The sequence below is a fragment of the Oxyura jamaicensis genome, chromosome Z (assembly GCF_011077185.1).
Source record: "Oxyura jamaicensis isolate SHBP4307 breed ruddy duck chromosome Z, BPBGC_Ojam_1.0, whole genome shotgun sequence".
Lineage (NCBI taxonomy): Eukaryota > Metazoa > Chordata > Aves > Anseriformes > Anatidae > Oxyura > Oxyura jamaicensis.
This window is the reverse complement of record NC_048926.1, coordinates 80573026-80593254: the sequence shown is the minus strand read 5'-3', so window position 1 is coordinate 80593254 and position 20229 is coordinate 80573026. Positions and strand designations below refer to the sequence as shown.

The window sequence follows — 20229 nt, the reverse complement described above, 5'->3', positions numbered from 1 at the left end:
TTTCTTTTCTTTTCTTTTCTTTTCTTTTCTTTTCTTTTCTTTTCTTTTCTTTTCTTTTCTTTTCTTTTCTTTTCCTTTTCTTGTGCAAAATATGTATTTCTTCGAAATATTGAAAGTATCAGGGCTGAACAAAGTAAAAAAATATATATGTATTTTGATATTGAACTGAGCATTGTTAGATGCTGAAGGAATTCATAGCAGGGCTATTCTCTGCTGCAGTGTCCAGCAAATTGCATGACCTGCTTGTTAGGCTTGACAACAGTGTTTTACCTAACAAAGGCCTCAACAACTCAGAGCAGCAGAGGAATGTCAAAATGAGCACATTTCACACACAGATGTGTGACCATAATAGTCTATAAGAAGATGCATGGGGTGGAGGGAAGGGGCTGGGGGCTGGGAAGGCTAACAGTTAGCAGTGGGGACATGGCCCTGCTGACCACATTTAATCAACCCTTCTGTAAACAATTCAACATTTTCATTGTTCTCTAAAAACTAATAAAGAGAAACAAGCACTTTTCATTCATCTTGAAGTAATTTTCTGTCAGGTTTGAGCCCCTTGTGGCCTACAGCTTGTGCATTGCTAGCTGTGTGATACAACAACTATTTCAATTTATTTTACAAACTCTGGCCATTCACATGTCAGTTAGTGTTCACCAAGCCGGCATCTGAAATTGTGCAGTTAACGAGTTTTACAACATTTCTATCAAGAGAAACTGTTTAGCATAACTGACTCTTAAGGAGTTATTATACCTCTAAAAATCCATTTTAAGGGGCATTATTTAAATAAAATAGAAAAACGGTTCACTGCCTTTTAAAGGGGCTACAAAAAAAGTCCATCAGATCCAGTGCAGTAATCCTCAGCTTAAAGCACTCTTGAGAGCACTTCTGGGAATTATCAGCATAATGAAATGTTTTGTGAAATGTCCAGATAGATTCCTCTACTCAACAATTTTACTGCACCATATTTATTTTCCTCCTAGTTTTTAAAGAAGTGAATTACTTTTTTGAGGGGATGACTCTACATTGTGCAGATTAACTGAACACATTATTACCAAGGCTGTAGAGTAAGTGAGGGGTTCAGTCTGTGTGCAGTCTATATACATCTGCAAGGGAAAAAAGAAGTCAAGCCCTTTATGCTATACGCAGCTCTAAAAGGGTTAAATCACAATGAGGCTTATGCAGATTTGCATTTCTCTTGTACTACATTTTTCCCATACTCTTAAACAACTTTGTTATACAATGGCACCTGTAAAATGCACTATTGAAAACAATTCTTAAGTTAATTAAACAAACAAAAAAGCTTATAAAACTGAAATTTGGTTTAAAATGCTTTGAAAAGGAATGGTATCTGAATTTTAACTTAAAGAGTAGGTGTCTATTAACTGCAGTGGCCAATGATCCAGAGCTGCTAATGCCAAGGGATGATAGAAATGGTAGAAATGGTAGAAAAATTGCAGCATATGAGTGAATTCATCTCAGCATATTAAATCACCTAATGGAGTAAAAACCATACCTGCCATTTAAATTAATGAGTGTTTCTACCTGAAGTGAACAGTGGTGAAGGAAAAATTGTGCTACAGTACAATAACAGGTACAATAGTATGATATCCAGATGCACATATACAATGTGCACAGATGCACCAGTGATACATATGCAATGACATTATCTGCCATTTTTAGTTCAACATCATTACTATATACCTCAACTAAAAGCCTCAGAATTAAATGACAGCAAAAAAATCTTGTCCCAGGTTTTGAGAGTTTTTTGCTTCAATTCTAAGATGGAACACCTAATGTTGCCAGTACTGAAGATCAACAGATAGAAGTTCAATTGCTGGTCCACAGGTGCACAGATGATAATCTGTGGTCTTGGCACCTTCTCAGGGAGAAAGGTACAACTGTAGGTTGTACAATTGCAGTAGGTAGTGCTACAGCGGCTATTCTAAAGGAGCTGTCTCCTAGTGTTTATAAAGTGAGAAATACATGCAAGGTACCTGATAGGCTGGCAAATCTATGACTGGTCAACATTGAATGCGACAGAAGACACTTTCTTGGCCACTGGACAACAACTCAGTTTTGCAGTATGCTAAGTGTTTTGGCCCTGACCCTCTACAAATTAAGTTTACATCTACAGTCACTGGCAGAGTTGATTAAACGAATGGTTAAAGCAGTGGGGTTATTTACAACTGAGAGGTTTTCTGGAGTGGTGTCATGCTCCTTACCACTCTGCTTCAAGCCTTAGCATAGCAAAACACATAAAATATGAGAAAAAATAGTTAATTATTATTATTATTTTTAAGATATATTTCTCAGATTTGTGTCAGAATCAGTGCAAAACTTAGCTACACAAATAAGGCATGGGTGGCTGGGATGTTGAAATGTAAGGAAGGATGAAGACTATCAGATTTATAGAATAATGACACTAAAGATATTGGAAGTTGAAATTTAACAGCTCCAACCAACCACAGAGGGAAAAACTTTGTCCAGTTCCAGAGAACAAAACAAGGAGGGACAAAAACAGATGTGAAAGTTCATTTTGTGTGGCTGAGACAGTCAAAATCACTGAAGCAAGAAGAGTGAGCCAAAGTTAATCCTAATGATACTTTCCAAATTTACACATTCAGGTTTAGTGTTCTGGGTTTACTTCATGGTCAACTAGCAGCTGCTATTGCAGGTCTGCTGGACTAAGGTAGAAATGGGTCATTAAGACATCCTAGATGGTCTCCCCAGGTTTACAGCATACATCTCCTCCTCCTGTCAAACCCCACTTCTTTCTGCTTGTTGGCATGATAAAGGTTTTGATGGGGAAATGGGAGCTGTACCTACAGCCAGTGGAAGTGGCGAAAGCTCCAAACCAAAAAAAAAAAAAAAAAAAAAGAATGGATAATCATGAATCTGAAGACCACAGAGTGACCTTTTTTGCTGTGTGCTGGGGAGATGTGAGAGATGCAAATACTTATGATGAAAGCAAGGATAGGAACCAGCTTAACTGTAGTCATGTATTTCAGCACAGCTAATTATAATCATGTATTTTCCATGATTTAAATATTACGGCATCAAGAAATCTTTGTTCCCTCATTATTTATGTATGCATATTTGGCCACAATGGAGGTAAATATTTTTTCAAGCATGCATGGAGGTGTCACTGATTTTCTGTTCTGTAGTGGTCTTTTCCTTTTGGGAAAACTTCTACGCAAAACAGAAAGAGAAAAAAGAGAGTGAGTTTAAAGTGTGACAGGTTTATTTATGACACATGAAAACTTAATAATTGATTTTTTCATGTAACCAAAACTTTGATGCTTGTTCCATTGCTTTTTTATTCGTTCACATGGGTTCAACTTTTTGTGCAGCTGTTATTTAATTTCATTTTTCTTTTCTTTCTTCATTTTTTTTTTTTCTAAAAAGACTGCTTTCTCCCTGCAAGTAACACACACACATAATTAACAGGAGAGTGCAGTAGGGTTTAGAAGTACTCAAGCTTGAAAGGTCCTAGCTAGTATATAGAAAATATTTTATAATGTCCTTCTTCAAACCAGCACAGGGCAAGCTCCCTGCCAGCAGGCTGTGGGTCGGAAGAACCATGGCTGGGTAAATGTGTTTGTCCTTAGCTCTGTGTTGCTGGCAATAGGATATTGTTGGTTCATTAATTATTTCACTTAAAGCCAGTTCAGGTGCCCTTCATAGACAAAAGTCTACAATCTGGATATCTAAAATCAGTAAGATGTAAAAGAATGTTATTATTTGAGCCCTGTGCCTGTCTTTTGGTTCATATTCCTTTATACTGCTAAGATAGCTATTTTCCATCGTTACTCCCTGAAAAACACTTCCCTTATAACTAGGCAGGGAGCATGGTCAGTGAAAAGCTGTATAAGAGCAGTCTACCACTCTGGGGGATTTTCTCTTCCTTGTTAACCCTTTTTGCCCTAAAGAAGTCTTGTAAAACCAAGAATGAACAAAATGAGTAACGTTAATGACATTTCAAACAATTGAAACACCACAATTTAGGTTGGGCAGAGAAATCAGAACTTAAATTCTCATTTATAAACATTCAAAATCATATAGAAATAAAATAAAAATTAAAAGCAGAGCTGTCATAGCCTCAAAGATGACACTGGATGGTGAAGGAGGCACTCTTACTCATACTATCTCTCATTAGGTTTGTGCCAATCCAAATGCTGCATACCCTCCCATTCTGCAGAATAATGAGATGCAATCCTATATCAATTTGGTACTGTTAGTCATAGTATCAAACAGCTTTGCTCTCAGGCATTTTGACCTTTGATGTTCAGGAAGAAGCAAAACACAAGGAAAAAAAAGGAAAAAAATCAAAACTTTTCTTTTATCACATCTTTTATGTATCATTAGGTGACTGTTAGCCTGACTTTTGGCCTTTCTGAGTGTGATGACAAAGCTATTGGCAACCAGTACAAAACTCAATGGGCACAGCTTTAAAACTGAGCTTCTTTTGCCTGTAAAGTGAAGGACAGCTGATACAACTACTTCTGTGAGTATTGCAGTATTGCTGTCTGCTGTGAAAGCAGCCTGCCTATATCACTGCCACACTTGTCTATAAAAATGAAAGTGTAAAAATCATAATACATTTTTTTTTGTTTGTTTGTTTTTCTACCCTGACTTCCTATCTCTCTCTTTTTTTTTCTTTCTTTTTCTTTTTTTTTTTTTTTTTGTCATGGAAAGGTTGTGTACATATCCTTATCAGTTTTGAACTCGCTAGCTAATAACAGCTGAATTGCTAAGGGCATGGAAGAGAAGGTGAATATAGAGGCAAAGAGCAAAACTGTTTTCACTTGTTCCTCACCAGAGAAAGGTGCATCCAAAGTACTATTTTTGACAGGGTCTTAGCATGCAGCACCTTTTTCCCCATCCCATAGTATCCCCATTGATTAATGAAGATCCAATTCAGCACCCAGATATTTTACCATTTATTTCTGGATATCTTCAGTCATGATATTACTCATAGTCACCTCACCTTCAGTTTCTCTTTCAGTCAAGTCAACCACCACTCACAAGTGAAAAAATTTCAGCCTCACACATTTTGAGTTGCCCTCAAAATACAAGACAAGGCATGAATTCCCTCAAAACCACATCACTTGCTGCTCCATAGGGTGGAGGTCTAATTATTCTTAAATGATGATATAAAAGAATATGTAAAAAACCATGCTTCTGTAGTCAATTGCACCCATCACAGACACTAGAAATAATTTATGAATGATTATTATTAATTTAAAAGAAGTCTATGAACAGAACCTACTGCAACAGGCTGTGGAAACCTGAGTAGCTATACTCCTGGCACATCTTATTTCATAGAAGGTGTGTGAGGAGAAGATAGAAGAGTTAACATGGGCATCTACATAGTGAATCTGGAACTTGACTGGATGTTCCGGACTCTGGAAAAAGAGCAGTTGACACAAAATATACAAATATACCCATCCCAAGAAATGCCAGGAAAATATTATTAAGAGGCAATGATGCCCAGGGTGGTGGGTGTCAGCTGTTTGTCAGCAATTCTACTGTGGGGGGAGATGTCCCAGGGGCAGGCCCAGACTGGGGCTAGGCCCACAACTTCTGTCAGCAACCGAGTTGGGCTGAGGAGCAAAACTGAGACATACAACTCACGATTTAATAGATTTCTGTCATCAAAGTGGTCAGGGACCTGTTCTGGTGTATGATAAGCTTTTGACAATCAGCTGACAAAGAGTCTGAGCCATGCATCCCTGGGGTAGACTGACGACTTGTCCTTCCTTTGTCATCTTTGCTGGCATCAGGAGTGCAGAGATACATTTCCTCAGGGAAGAGAACACCCTGTTTGTTTGGGCACTGCCATTTTCTTCAACTGAACCACAATTTCTGCTTTCATTGAGCACAGGATTCACATGCTTTCATCTATCTGTGGGGAATTTTCTTCATATGAATAACAATGGCATCGCTGATACGGTGATTTTCTTGAGAAGGTCTCACTATAAGGTTGCTAGTCAGAATGAAACTAGCTAACAATCACTTGAGCAACAAACAATATCTCCAATGTCCTGGAAAGTCACAACTTAACGTTTCAGGAGTAGCTTTTCTTCATTGTCCTGCATGTCAACTGCCTATCTCTGATGATATTGTTAGCTGTCTTCTTTTTTTGAAGACAAATTGTTAGTTGTCTTCTTTCTGGAAGAACGGCAGAAATAAAAGTTCTGCTGTATTTTAGTGGCATTTCAAACAGGTATTTTTGCATTGTGAAATCTGCACCACATTTACAGTTAAGACGGTGTGAAACAGAAGAGTGAGTGGACACTTAATTAACATTTGGCAACATCTTGCAGTCAGTTATAGCCTATAATCACAGTCATACTGTGCTTTGACTTTTGTGACAAGGTCCATTTTGTGGGGCTTAAATCCTGCAAGGGCTGCTGACCCTGTGCTCATGCAGGCAATATAATAAGAAGTGGTGAATGGCAAAACTGCAAGGGGATATACCAGTCACTGCCTACTCTCGGTACTCAGTTCATACTATAAAATTGTGATAAAGTGAGGCAGATATGTTGAATGGCCTGATCATATTTAGGCAGAAGAAATCCTTTCACAGGCTTTAATGCATTTAGACCAGGTTCCTTGTTTTCTGTCATTGGAAACATGGCACTGGGTAATTTACTAAGTCCCTAATGACCTAGGATCTTGTGTGTGTCAAGGAAGGGGAGAGAAAAGAAGAACGAAAATATTCTCTCTATATAAATATAAACTATTTAAGATTCTTTGAAGAATATTTTCTTCAGTCTTATGAGATCTTGCAGTACTTCATGTGTTTTGCACTAGTTTGTCTCAGGATGAAAAATGTACTTGCAAGATTGACCCAAAACTTGTAGCCTACAAACGTGGGAACTGTGTCTATATGTTAGAGGCTGATCAACAGGTCAAAATTAAGTTTCAGAATTTCATAGAAGTGAGCTAACCACAGCACAAAGAAACCAGGAAAATCCTAACATACAGGAGATATGAAATAGTGATTTGTTTTGTCAAAATACTACAAACTGTAGTATTTTTTTTTCTGTGTAATTATATTTGAAAGGCCATAGAAAAAATTGCCCATTCAAATATTAGTACGTAGATCATTGACACGGGGCTCTCTAAAGTGATTTGCCCAATTCCCTTGAGTGTATTTTCCAACCATACATAAAACAAATTTATCATGTTGTATTTGTAATACTGTAAGTAAAATACTTGGTAATGTGAATTGCTCTAAACTAACCCTCAAAGAGATAGGAAAGAACAATCTTCTTACATATTGTATTGGACATGCTTTCGTCCAATATTAAGGTTCATTTCTATGTATAAAATGTGCATGTATTTGCTTAGATTACGTCTACATTTATTTCATTAAAGTTATGCAAATATTTAGTGCAGACTTTCATTATTTATTTATTTATTTAATTATCTTGGTGAATTACTAAATTTTTTTTAGATTCTTGTTTAAATATATGTGTTATTAAAAGCCTGATGAAATGGATGAAGTCTTCTAAAATAGTCGTCAGACCAGTGCAAATTTAACTAACAAAAGACAAGGTCTAATTTAGGATAAATCTAAAAAGTCAAGTGGTAGCAACTGAATAAATTACAAAACAATGCCTTTTTTTTTTTTTTTTTTTTTTTTTTTTTAACCACAACTGAATGTCTAACCATCTCTGCATTAGACATTGTTATACTGTTTACCACAGAAGAGCTTCATTCAGGGTAAAAAGGTGGACGTGCAGCTTTCTCAAACTCCTGTGCAATAATTCCTATGTAAACTCTGAAAATGTAACTGATAATATGTCAATGATTACTATACAAAGAGGTTAAATATTACAGCTAATTTCCTCACTGAAATCCAATCCAGGGATTAGCAACAATGGGGAATCTGTTTTATTTGCATTTAATTTGTACCTTCACACTATTATCTCCCATGTTTTAGTTTCAGGAAATGTGGTCTCAGGCTATTATAACCACATTTCATGCTGCAGTTGCACTGTTATTTGAGCTGTAGGGTTGGAAACGACTTACTGAAAAAATAAAGCCAGCATACTTTATTTTAATTATACTAGAGCTGTGTCTAAATAAAAAAAAATACTACAGTATATATTTAATATGGAGCACAGATTAACAGTTTTATGAGACATAAAATCTATCTATATCATTTTCTATTTACAAATCAGTTATATATCTTTCAACAAAACAAATGCCTATAGTGTAAAAATGAATAAGGAGACTGTCAAACTAGCAATCATGTAAGCAGTAAATAACATCTTAATTGGCCTGGAATGCCGGAATTTGATTTTTTGGGGACTAGCTTTTATTTATTGATCTATATAGCATATTTATCTTTTCAGTGATTTGTACAAGTCTATTCCCTTTCCTCAATATTGGATCCATGTATGGTTTTATATTGCAAATCCCATCGGGGGAAATAGCCAAGTGAGAGAAGCACTGTTGCTTCTGGAAAAGTCATCCATTTAAAAGCCTTCACTGACGCAAGGATAACTTTGCAGTTTTTATGTTTTGTCTTCTGATGAAAAAGAAGGGGAAAGAGAAAGAGGAAGAAAGAAGAAATGCTCCTAGCATGAGGTTGACACACAATGCGTGCTTCAACAGTTTCTTACTCTTCACTAGCTTGGTAACAGAGAGAAAACAAGAAAGGGTCCTATGTAGACTGGGAAATGTCTGTTAAATGTTCCTGCCCAAGGTACATTCACCAACGAGGCTTGAGGGCAGTGATGGGTAAGGCAGGCTCTGTGCATTTTGCGCCAACTCCTGATTCAGATCTCAGCAGCATTTGCATGGATTTGTTCTTAGCGTTCGTGTGGTATCTCCAGACAAACATCACTGCATGCTGTGCTGCTGAGACCCATCAAACTCAGCTGTCCTCTGCCCTGCCGGCTGGCTGGGGATGAGGCTCTTTTCTGAAATACAGGTGTTGGCTGCTGCAGTCAGCGCTGGGGGCGGGCAGACATCCATCAACGCTGCTCTTCTTCCTCATGGAAATGCTGCTGGAAATGTCACCCTGCAGACATCACTTAGCTGTTTTGCTTAGGACCGCTAAAGATCAGCCCTTAAAAGCATTTCTGTTGTTGATGGTAGAGAAAAAAGTTTGCAAATAGCAATGTTGCACTTGCTCGACTTCTGGTTTTGTGAAAGTGGTTTGATAAACACTGAAAAGATAATGCTCTGATAGTTGCTGTTGCTCTGGTATAACCTTAACTGTCTGGAAATGAGCTAATGAAAATTTTTGGTGTGTCTTTTAGAGAATACATTTGCATTTGACATAATTAGTGGTAGGCAGATCCAGCTCCATCCAGGGGGAATCTCAAGACAACTGCTTTGCCAACTATTAGTGCCTAATTTCTGAATGTCAAACCCTGCACATCTTAATTTCTAGAGAATAAGCTCAATTGAACTTGCTCCCCAGTTATGCAAAAACTGCTCAGATAAAACCAAGTGGACACCAATGTAATGAATGTGGTTATTAAATTGTTTCAATTGAAAGAACCCTATTCTTACACCATCATAATAGGAACAATTTATCCCCACTGATCGGCCTGTCTCTTTTTTCTGAGCTCTCTTTGATCTTGAAGCATATTGCAGTGGTGTGTCCTATTGAAAAGCAAAACTGGGGCAATTTTAATGCTTTTGTACCTTACCAGTGCTCTATTTTTTCGCTGTTTAAAAATAGCTGTTAATTATAAGTGCAGTTTAAATGTCTCAAGTGACCCAGAAATGCAGGTTGGAATGAGACAGATTGTGTGTCTCATATAAAACAGATGTACTTTCACAGAGCAGTCGGAATTCAGCCCTCAATATGTATCTTTCTCTAAGGTTATTTCAGTCAGGTATTGAGCTTGTCTAGCACTAAGCTATAAAATCCCACACATTTTGAACAATGAAGAGAAAACTGGATCTATATTTACCTCAAGAATAAAAAGCCTCTCTTTCTGTGTGGGTGTATTTTGCTGGTAGTGGTTGATGGGATGAGGGCATTTCCCTTCGACTTCAGAGGCCCAGGAGACCAGATGCCTCATTTAATCTCCACCTCTTCTGCCTCTTGACGTAATAAGCCCATGCTTTTAAAGAACATTTAGTGGTAATAAACTTTCAGGAGCTCCTCTTATTTTGACTGGATTAAGCACTGCACAAGTGCCAGCCTTACCTTGCAGATATGAAATTTCAGGCTTTTCCTGCATTTTTAGTGGCTTGAAAAGTCTTTTTTTTTTTTTTTTTTTTATTTTATTTTTTTTTCCCGCTCTGTTCTGCAACCGATGTCTTTTAATTCCTGTCTGTGATGAGGTTCATCAAGAGAAGCCTGTAAAGTAGCATGCAAATTAAATTAAGGCATGTTAGTGATTTACTGGAGGGCCTGAACAAATCAGTTATTTGTATGTCTATTTATTTGTATGTTGTTAGACAGCAATTTACAGACATTTCAATTCAGCAGCAAGACTCTGTTTCAACTTTCAGATTAGAATGGGCTGTCGAGTGCAATGAGTTTGATGAGCTCTCCCCTGTCCCCGAAGATCAGAGGTACACATTTCAAAGCCACCACCACTTCGTGAGACTGAATGGTTTAATGGTGACGGAAGGCAAGGGTCAACTGAGCCTGGAGTGTACATTCAGATCTCACTCATTAAGAGAGACTGACACCTAGTTAGGGGTGGACACTGCAGGACCAGTCTGCAGTTGCAGAAGAACCTACCTGCTCTGCAGCTGAGAAGGAAGCTTGGGCCAAAAGGACATTGGGAACTTTTTCCCCTCTGCTTGGTTATTACACATCATACACCTTTCCCTCATTATTTCACCTAAGAATAAAGCAAACAAACATACAGACATACAAAAACAACCCACGCAGATTTTGGAGATTCATTCTGAGATACTTACATGTTCACATAGTCAGATATTCATGAGATACATAGAGAAATATGCTCAGTGGCAGTAAGTGCAAGGGGTGAATTGCCTCATTTTCCACACTCCTGGAGATCATTTTCAATGACAAAAATTTGGGGAGTGAAGTTCTAATTTCTTAGTGTTTTCAGTGCTTACAAAACTTCTCCTGAATCTCAGAGGATGTTAAAAGAATAAATTAGCTATGATATATTGCAACGCTCTGAGTCCAACTTCAAGAGAAGCCACAGACCTTACTAGTTTCGAACATCAGTCCCCAGAAGACCACAGTGATTATATCTGCCTTTGGGAACTTTCTAATTCTGGAAACAAAAGCGCTTCCTTTTAGTATTCCCACATTAACACTTAATGCTATCATGATGGAAAACACAAATTTGAGAGTAAATGAAACAACAGCACATCTATATTTGAAATGAGAAAACTAGTATTTTTGAAAAAAATGTTCATGAACCATAACTATATTTTCACCTCTTTAGGAATATATTTTGGTGCATAAATGATTTCTCAAGGTTCCGATGTCAAGAGAAAAATTTCTACTAAAACTCAATGGGCTTTGTTTTATCCTGTAAATTTTGCCATTGCTATTCCATCAAGCACTAGGACTGAACGTCAGATTAAACAACTGTATGAATTAATTATTTGACAAAGCAGCATGAACTCAAAATTAAACATATACTTAGAACTGAATGCTATGCTGGTATGGGATGGACACACACTTAAAAGTTCTACAGCACTGAGCCCCTTAATTTCAATATAGGTATCTGTATTTTAACTACTTTCAAAATAATCCATTCTAATCCAGTTTAAATGGGGACTGCTATATAGCCAGAGGTATTCTGTCGAATGCAAGAAAACTTCATCGCAATGGTTGTTTAAACCCATATTAACTTTGGTGGTTTAATTTTAATTTTTCTATCTTTACTGGATGACATTGCTTGTGTTGCTAAATTGAAACCACAGCTTTTGGTTTGGTTGCGAAACCAAATCATTGCATACAGGAAGCAACGTGAGACCATATTATAAAATATTTTTTTCTTTAATGGACACAGGCAAAAATCTATCCCTAAAAAAGATAGAAAGAATAACCTTATGAAAGCAGAGTGGATCACAGTATATGAGAAGAAATGGTGAAATGAATTTATAAAGAGATAATAGTCACAAATACTCTTCTGAAATCTTTAGTGAAGACTTTACAGATTATGTAATTTATAAACAGGTAATAAAAAGCACAGACTGCAGTGTGAGCAGGCAGTACTGGCAGAGGACTTTTCACAGAAACAGAATCATTAAGGTTGGAAAAAATCTCCAAAATCATCTGGTCCAACCATCCCCCCCACCAAAATCACCCACTAAACCATGTCCCTAAGAACCACGTCCAAACTTTCCTTGAACACCTACAGGGATGGTGACTCCACCACCTCCCTGGGCAACTCGTTCCAATGTTCCAACTATTTCTGAGAAGAAAAGTCTCCTAATTTCCAACCTGGACCTTCTCTATTTCAACTTGAGGCCATTCCCTCTCATTTCATAACAAATCTTCCCTGTGTTCAGTCCTAACTGTCCTCTGTTGAACAGCTGAACTGGTTTTATAGACCAATAGTTCTATTCAAGCCTGGCAAAGTTAATGTAAGCATGCTGAAATTTTGGGTTGGTAACATTAACTGGACTTTTATTTTTTTCTTTTTAAACTGATAAAGAAGCTTTTAGTAAATTCCTTTTTGTCAGGAAAAAAAACAACAAACAACACACGCACACAAAACAACACAACTCAATGTGTCAGGGAATTCATTATGTTTGTTGTGAGTAGTTCCGTTATGATTTCTCCCCTTATTTCAGACATAAAACAGAACAGCTGTATGTTGCCTATCAGACAGAACATACACATGCATATAAATACTTTCTATCTTAAGCCTTTGAATTTGCTGTCATGAAAGGTAATGAGCGAACCTCAAATATTTGGAGGCTCACTTTAGAGAGGGACCCAATGATTGAAATATCTAAGATCCCTTCCATGAAGCAATCTTTCCATGCAGCATTAATGAATCTTAACCCACCCCGAAACCAAAGAGATTTGTCCTCCCTGAATACAGGGTGGATACTGTGAAAAGCTTTATGGTGGAAAGGTGAGCAGTGGGCCAGATTTCTGGGGGGATACCATAACCATAACATGGTGAGGTGTCAGGGGCAGGTTAAAAAAAGGATCTGTCAGCAATGGAGCAGTCATACTTTGTCCTACTTTGGAGGTGCACTTGAAGTGTTTACAAACCCTTTGACCTTAACTGTCTCCTCTTTCCACTTCTGTTTGCACTTCCCTCCCTGTAGCCTGTTGTATTACTTCCTACTGTAAGGCTTCTAAACAAATGTTTCTTGTCTTCCATAAAATAATAATAATAATAATAATAAATTACCAGCATGCTGCTCTTTCCCACTCCTTCCCCTACTATTTTGCAGTTTTTGCCTCTCCCTTACATCTATCCATGATGATCTAATTGACAAACCAAAATAAATTGAAAAGATACTGTGTGAGGAGTGAAGTAATTTTTTGGTGGCCCACCAGTGCCTGTTTATTTGCCATTGCAATACTTGAATAATCAGCAAACTTACAATTTACTTTTTTGTGCTTAAATCCAAAATGATGGTTCAAAATTGATGTCAATGTTTCTTCTGCAGCTGGATGCACCTGAGTTTTTTAACAGCTTGATGTTATATTTTCGTAATGAGACTAATTTGCTTTCATTTTTCCCCTATTTCCTAAGCTTTTTTAGTTATGGGGAGGTTGGAGCCAATTTCATGCTTATGTTATGGTAATCCCAAATCTGTTTCATGTAATCTAAATAAGCTGTCCTTAAAGGAGGGACAGAACCAGGATCCTTTCCAGATATTGTCCTAATGGTTGAGCTTCTTTCTGATATCTCCAGTTCCTCCTCTTTGCTTCCTTTGTTGCTCTTTGACTCTTACTTAATCTCTGGCTTGACAAATTTTATTCAGGGTGACAGAACTGCTAAAACACGGTAGATAAGGAGAGAGTGGTGGCTTTGAATCAGAGAGGCGGAAGATAGATTTCAGGTGGGGTGAACTCTCTCCTTGTTGAGTTAGTGCAGAGACAGAAGGGAAAACAACTACTCCTCTGGCCGTGGTTTGAAGGGAAGTAATGAACACACATTATACTTTTGGTTTCTTGGTTTAGTCCCAAGTCTGAGACAGTGGTGACAGTAATTTACATTCATAGAAATTTTAGGAACCGTAGCTGGAGGAAGCCTCTTTTAGGAGAAGCAGTTCCACAACACCATATCCATTATTGCTGTACCAGTGCTCAGTCATCACTGTCTCAAGCACTGGATGGAGACCAACTCAATGATTCTGTAGCATGCTATAATCCTGGAGCACATTGAATAACATCTGGGGTTTGATTAAAAGTATATTCAGTTACTTGCATACTTTCAAATACTTCTGTGAAGTGGATTTCTTGTAAACACCTTGGTCCCACTTCCCAGGGTCTGTGCTTTGAGCTCCCACTGCATCCCATTTGCACTGCCACTGCCACTACAAAAGGGCTGTGCCATTGGCCACACATTTACCAGGTGCTGTTTGCCAAGCTAGGTAAAACTACCAGGAAGATGCTGCTTATACCTTTTTTTTTTGCTCTATCTGCTCTAATTGTGAGGAAAACTAAAGAAAAAAAAATCTTCAAGATGCTGCACAATGCTTCCATAAATTATATTCCATTTGAAACAGCCAAGCAATTTTTACTGACAATGTTTTATGTCATGCAGCCCTTCAAGACACACTGGTGTGAGCTAAGACTGTTTTCCCAGGTGCTAAATCTGTGCTAATCACTAAGGGAGTAGGAAAGAAGAAATCTAAATTTTTGTGATTCTTGACCCTTTACTCTAAATCCATTAATACACATGGATTTAGCATGATTGGACCTGCTGGCAGCCAACTAATGGACTGACTCTGTAGTTGCTGATAAGGAAACTGATTCCACTACAATCCAAGCACTTCATTACCTCCTGCTCCTAGCACACAGTATACATATTTTCTTAATTTTAAGGTTTAAAATGTTTATGCTGTCTAAGGACAACGGCATTATGTCCAGCTTTGTGTTCAGAAAATCCTAATGTGTTCCTTGGTTTTTCAAAGTACACTGAGATTATAGGACAGTTTTATTCTATCACAGTTCCTTGTTGCCACAATGTCACAGGGGAAAACTCACTGTGTCTTTGGTGGGAGGGAAAGAAGTCCATCCTCTTTCTTCTAAATTAGCATACCATCGTCAATAACCTTAGCTGGTTTAGTTAAATGCACAATTTGTGACTTTTATCCATCAACTGAAAAACAAAACAAAACAAAAAACAAACCCAAAAAGAGCCAAGAAAATGTAGTCCTGTTTCTAAGGGGGTAGAAAAGATGTGAGCCTGAGTGCAGTGGATTTGTTTTCTGTTTGATTTACTGACTTGCATAGAAACCTTGAATCAACCACATAACTCTTCTGTACCTGAGTTTCTTTTCTCTAGAATTATGAGAATAAAACTGTGGAATATTTTGGAAAGGATTTCATACAGATAACAAAATAAAAGCAAAGTGATACCATTTCCATGGAAAGAGCTGAAGCTGAAGTGAAAATTATGAGAAGCTTGTGAAGACCTAGTGTGATGGTAGAGAGACTGGGAAGATCAATTAGATTAGAGAGAAAATGAATTAAAACTTGTTCTCCCTGGAGTTAATGGCAAAACTCTCACTGACTTTATGGAGCATAAAGATCCAGTTGTGGAGGTTGACCAGAAAGCACAAATGTGTATGTACAAATAAATGGTGGGGAGGAAGTAAATCATATTTTCTTGTTTATTCTCACTTATGGTATAGAAGTGACCAATCAAACCACAATGCAAAAACTTAAAGCTAACAGAGAAAATCCTGCCCTCATATAAAACCTTTTACAGCTCACAGAGATCAGTGGGATAAAAAGGAAGGAGATCTTTCATGGGTAAGAATATTCAAAATAACATTAACTAAAAATGACTAAAAACTGAGAAAATCAACATGTTATAGGATATGATGCAAACACAAACAGCTTAGAGCTGTGTAGAAACTCCCGTCAAAGTGAATTGCTTATTTAGCAACTTCGTTTGTCTTGCCATTCTAAAGGTCAAAGCAGACACTTTCGTCTCTCTCCTTTTCTCATGCAACCTTGGAGAGCATTGGAGAGCAATGTTATTATTTTCTGTCTTTTTCAGGTAGTTTATGCATATTGGATTTATTTTTCCTTTATGGAGAGTGGGATGCATGGCACTTATATATTAGAAATATAATGATGGGAATTACTTACTATTTTTTTTTTTTTTTTGGTATTCCAATTATCACTGTTTGACTCCTACACAAACCTTTATTTCTCAGACTAACTCTTCATAGCTGCTGATTCATATTTGCATCACGTGAACTTACAAGAGGAGCTTCTTGAAATGTGTGGGACTTCCATAGAAACAGGTATTTCCATATAACAACTGCTACAAGTTCTTTCTGTATAGGGATAATAACATCTGAATCAGACACTTGAAATAAAGAACAAGAACACAGATGTGTCCACCAAAATATTTTTACTGTATTTGGGTTTTTCCCTCTTTTAATTGCTCAATAATTTTTAAAAATAACTTCCCCTACAACATTTAACACAAATAAATATTTTTTAATGTGTATTTTGTACATTGAAGGGGATCAAACAAGATTTCTTTGGATGACTTTAGGATAGAGATAATGTTTTAGAATTATATTTGTTAAAGCCTTACTGTGAAAGTTTTTAAATTATTTGTGTGGGAGGAGAAAGGAAGAGTAGTTAAACTATTAGTTAAAGTTAAACTGCTCAAGCATCCGTATTACACATCATTTATGTGTTTGACCAAATTGTGGAACTCATTGCCACAGCATCCAGTGAAGTCTGTAAGTATAACAAAAACCAGAGAGAAATATGCTAAATTTGCTGGGGATAAATCAGACATTGGCTAAAAAAGGCTGAAATCTACAGGTCTCATTCACCCAAGGAATCCTGGAGGCTGGATCAGTGCACAAGGTCAAGGATGAACATACTTAACCATGTTGGACTCTTTCTGTAGCAGTCTGGTTGCTCTTGTTAAAGGAACTGCAGACTGCTAGAGACAGTATGGTCTGTCTTAACTTCTTATGCTGTGCAATTTGCAAGTCAGTTCAGATCTGCATTTGCACAGGGATGAATACATGACTTGTTTATTTATTTATTTATTTGGGGGGGGAAAGGGGGGAGTTGTGTAAGTGGCAGCAAATGATATCATAGTGGGTAATCCGGATAGAGTAGGAAGCATTAGTAGACCTGAAGAGAAGGTGGCAACTCATACGAAGGTCTGAAATAATAGAGGGATCTTTAAAAAGCTCGTTCACAGATTTTGGACAAAGTCTCTCCTTCCCTCTTTCTTGTCCTCATCAACAGGTTGGAGAGTTGGGCAGTCTGTAAAGGAGAGGGAATTAAATGCACAGGGGAAAAGAGACAAAATAACACAGAGAAAGTATGTTGTGCAGAATTTCACACATGAAATAACATGCTGAAACATTGGATGTGGCAGAAACACCTTTTTCTTTAGCTGGAGATAATGGCTGGTATTAAAGTGAATGCATCCAGTCCTAGAAAGTGTAAAACTAAACAAAAGGACAATGATTTTCAGAGAGTGATGTATAGCAGAAAGAACACTAAAAAAACTAATGTTTAATCAGAAATTAGATGTGGAAGAAAACTTCACAGAAGTTGCTCCATTTTAACCGGTCCTATGGAAAATCATGCTGATAGTCAGGGTTTTTTTGACAACTATAGCCAAAACATTGCCTCTCCGTCTGTAGTTTAGGTAGACTTACTTTAGATCCTGCTAAAAGTGTGGAGATAACCGACTGAGCATACAAAAAATGATGTTTTGAAAGTGAAGGCACTGCTTAAAAGTGATTCTAGTACCTGAAATTTGTCTTTACATAACTCCGTTTATTAACAAAAAGGGAGAAGAAAACACTTATTTGGATTGGAAATAACAGGACACAGTACACACCAGGAGACTGATTTTGCAATACATGTGAAAGCAAATTCTTCACTAAAGCTATGTGAGTATGTTGAAGATAAGTCTGTATCTTCAAGAAGAATTAGAAAAGTAATAGATGATCCAGATATAAACGTTCCTCAGTGAAATTCTCAAGACAGAAATAAGACAGACAAAATGTTCATAATTTTTTACAAATGGTCCCAGAGGTAGTTCCTAGTTTAAGATTTAAATCCAAGCCAGCATGAGTATGTGAGCTGGCCTGTACAAACCTGCTGAAATTTCACTTAGTCCAGATGTTAACCACTACACCTGGCCAAGAGTAGGATGCTTCATTCAGGAAAAAACAGATGGGCCTAATTCAGACCCACTTCTAGAGTGAGTTTATTGATTGTCCCTGTGTCTAGGGGTTATATATGGGAAGAGTAATCTGTACTATTTGTGAGGAAATCAGGTAGTGAAACATGAGCTCATCACTCTTATACTGACAGTAGTGTAGTTGTGATGTGCTGCTTCTCTTCTTTCAATGGTAATAATAAAAAGTTAAACTGAAATACATGTTCTGACTGTGGTACATCTTGCTGGTGTACTAGTTTCACAATGGCACAACTTGTATGAGTCATCTGGGATCAAAGCTGGCCTCCTGACCAATTCCATCTTCTCATCTCCTTTATCTACTAAAAGGAGCTGTTTGCAACTCAGACTTAAACACTGTAAAATTTGATAAATGAGCTTTAACCTCAGGTCTCTTGCTAATTAGGGTATCTGAAACTTGTTTCAGTTAACACAGTCATCTTCTGAAGGTATTTGGGGACTACGTTTCATTCCAGGAAATATTAATTAATTCACTGCCTAACTACTTGAAGGGTAGGGCCCACTGGCCATACGATGGAAGTACAACTTTTCTCATAATAAAGCTGTCCTTTAGCATTAGTAGAACCAAGCTTAGATTCCTAATGAAAAATAATTGTGTTAGTGTTCAGAAGCATTTAATTTTAAGAGGTATTATACTCCATTATGCCAAAATCAGTTTCCCACCAGTTAACACCAAAGTCCCAGCAGAGCCCATGCACTGATACAGGCAGTGCTAGTGTAATGCATGTGTTAAGGAGTGAGACTCGGAATATAGGTCCATCAATAAGACTGCACAAGGTAAATTCATGTGAATTCACTGTACACAATTCACTGCCTGTGTGAGAAATTCCAACTTGATCAGCAACACTACAGAAGCCCTGGGAATGGGAGTGGGACTTATGATCATGTTTAGCTCGATATGCCATTCTTTGCCCTGAGGAGATATTTGCGTGTGAACCCAGCAGTCTGGCCATGATTTACAGGTTTCTCCAAGGGAACATTGGCTCTAGAAAGAGGAATAATTTTGGAATCCATTTGCTATAGGACAGAACTATAGACTGGTGAGCCTCGACTCTGTGTCTGGCAAGATTGTGGAACAGATCCTCCTGGAAGCAATGCAAAGGCACATGCTGGACAAAGAGGCAATCCAAGGCAGCCAGCATGGCTTCACCAAGGGCAAATCATGCCTGACCAATCTGGTGGCCTTCTGTGATGGAGTGACTGAATCAGCTGACAAGGGAAGACCAAACAACATAATCTACCTGGACTTCTGCAAGGCCTTTGGTACTGTTCAACATCACATCCTGATTTCCAAATTGGAGAGAAATATATTTGAAGGATGGACTGTTCAGTGGATAAGGAATCAGCTTGAAGGCTGAACAGGGAGAGTGGTGGTCAATGGCTCCGTGTCCAGGTGTGGGCCGGTGACAAATGGAGTCCCTCAGGTGTCTGTTCTGGGACCAGTACTGTTTAATATCCTAACCAATGACATAGACTGTGGGAGAGAGTGCACCCTCAGCAAGTCTGCAGATGATACCAAGCTAAGTGGTGCAGTTGGTACAATAGAAAGAAGGGATGCCATCCAAAGGGACCTGGACAAGCCTGGCAAGTGAACCTAATGAAGTTCAAGAAGTTTAATTGCAGGGTGCTGCACCTGTGCTGGGGCAATCCAAGAGACGAGGACAGTCTGGGAGAAATACTCATTGAGAGCAGCCCTGCAGAGAAGGACTTGGGAGTTCTGGAGGACGAAAAGCTCAACATGAGCCAGCAGTGTGTGCTTGCAGCTCAGAAGACCAACTGCATCTTGGGCTGCACCAACAGAGGGGTGGGCAGCAGGTGGAGGGAGGTGATTGTGCCCCTCTGCTCTTCCCTTGTGAGGCCCCACTTAGAGTGC

General features: G+C 38.0%; 1 long non-coding RNA gene across 3 annotated transcripts in view; it reads left to right on the top strand.

Moving 5' to 3' along the window:
• Window positions 1–20229, top strand: part of LOC118156013 — an 86132-nt gene that overhangs the window by 47673 nt on the left and 18230 nt on the right. For 2 of the 3 annotated variants that reach the window (XR_004746107.1, XR_004746109.1), the window contains exon 2: window positions 4366–4504. The exons of the other annotated variant lie outside the window; for it this stretch is intronic. This is a non-coding gene — a long non-coding RNA (uncharacterized LOC118156013). The remainder of the gene's footprint in view (window positions 1–4365; window positions 4505–20229) is intronic. 3 annotated transcript variants of the gene reach the window in all.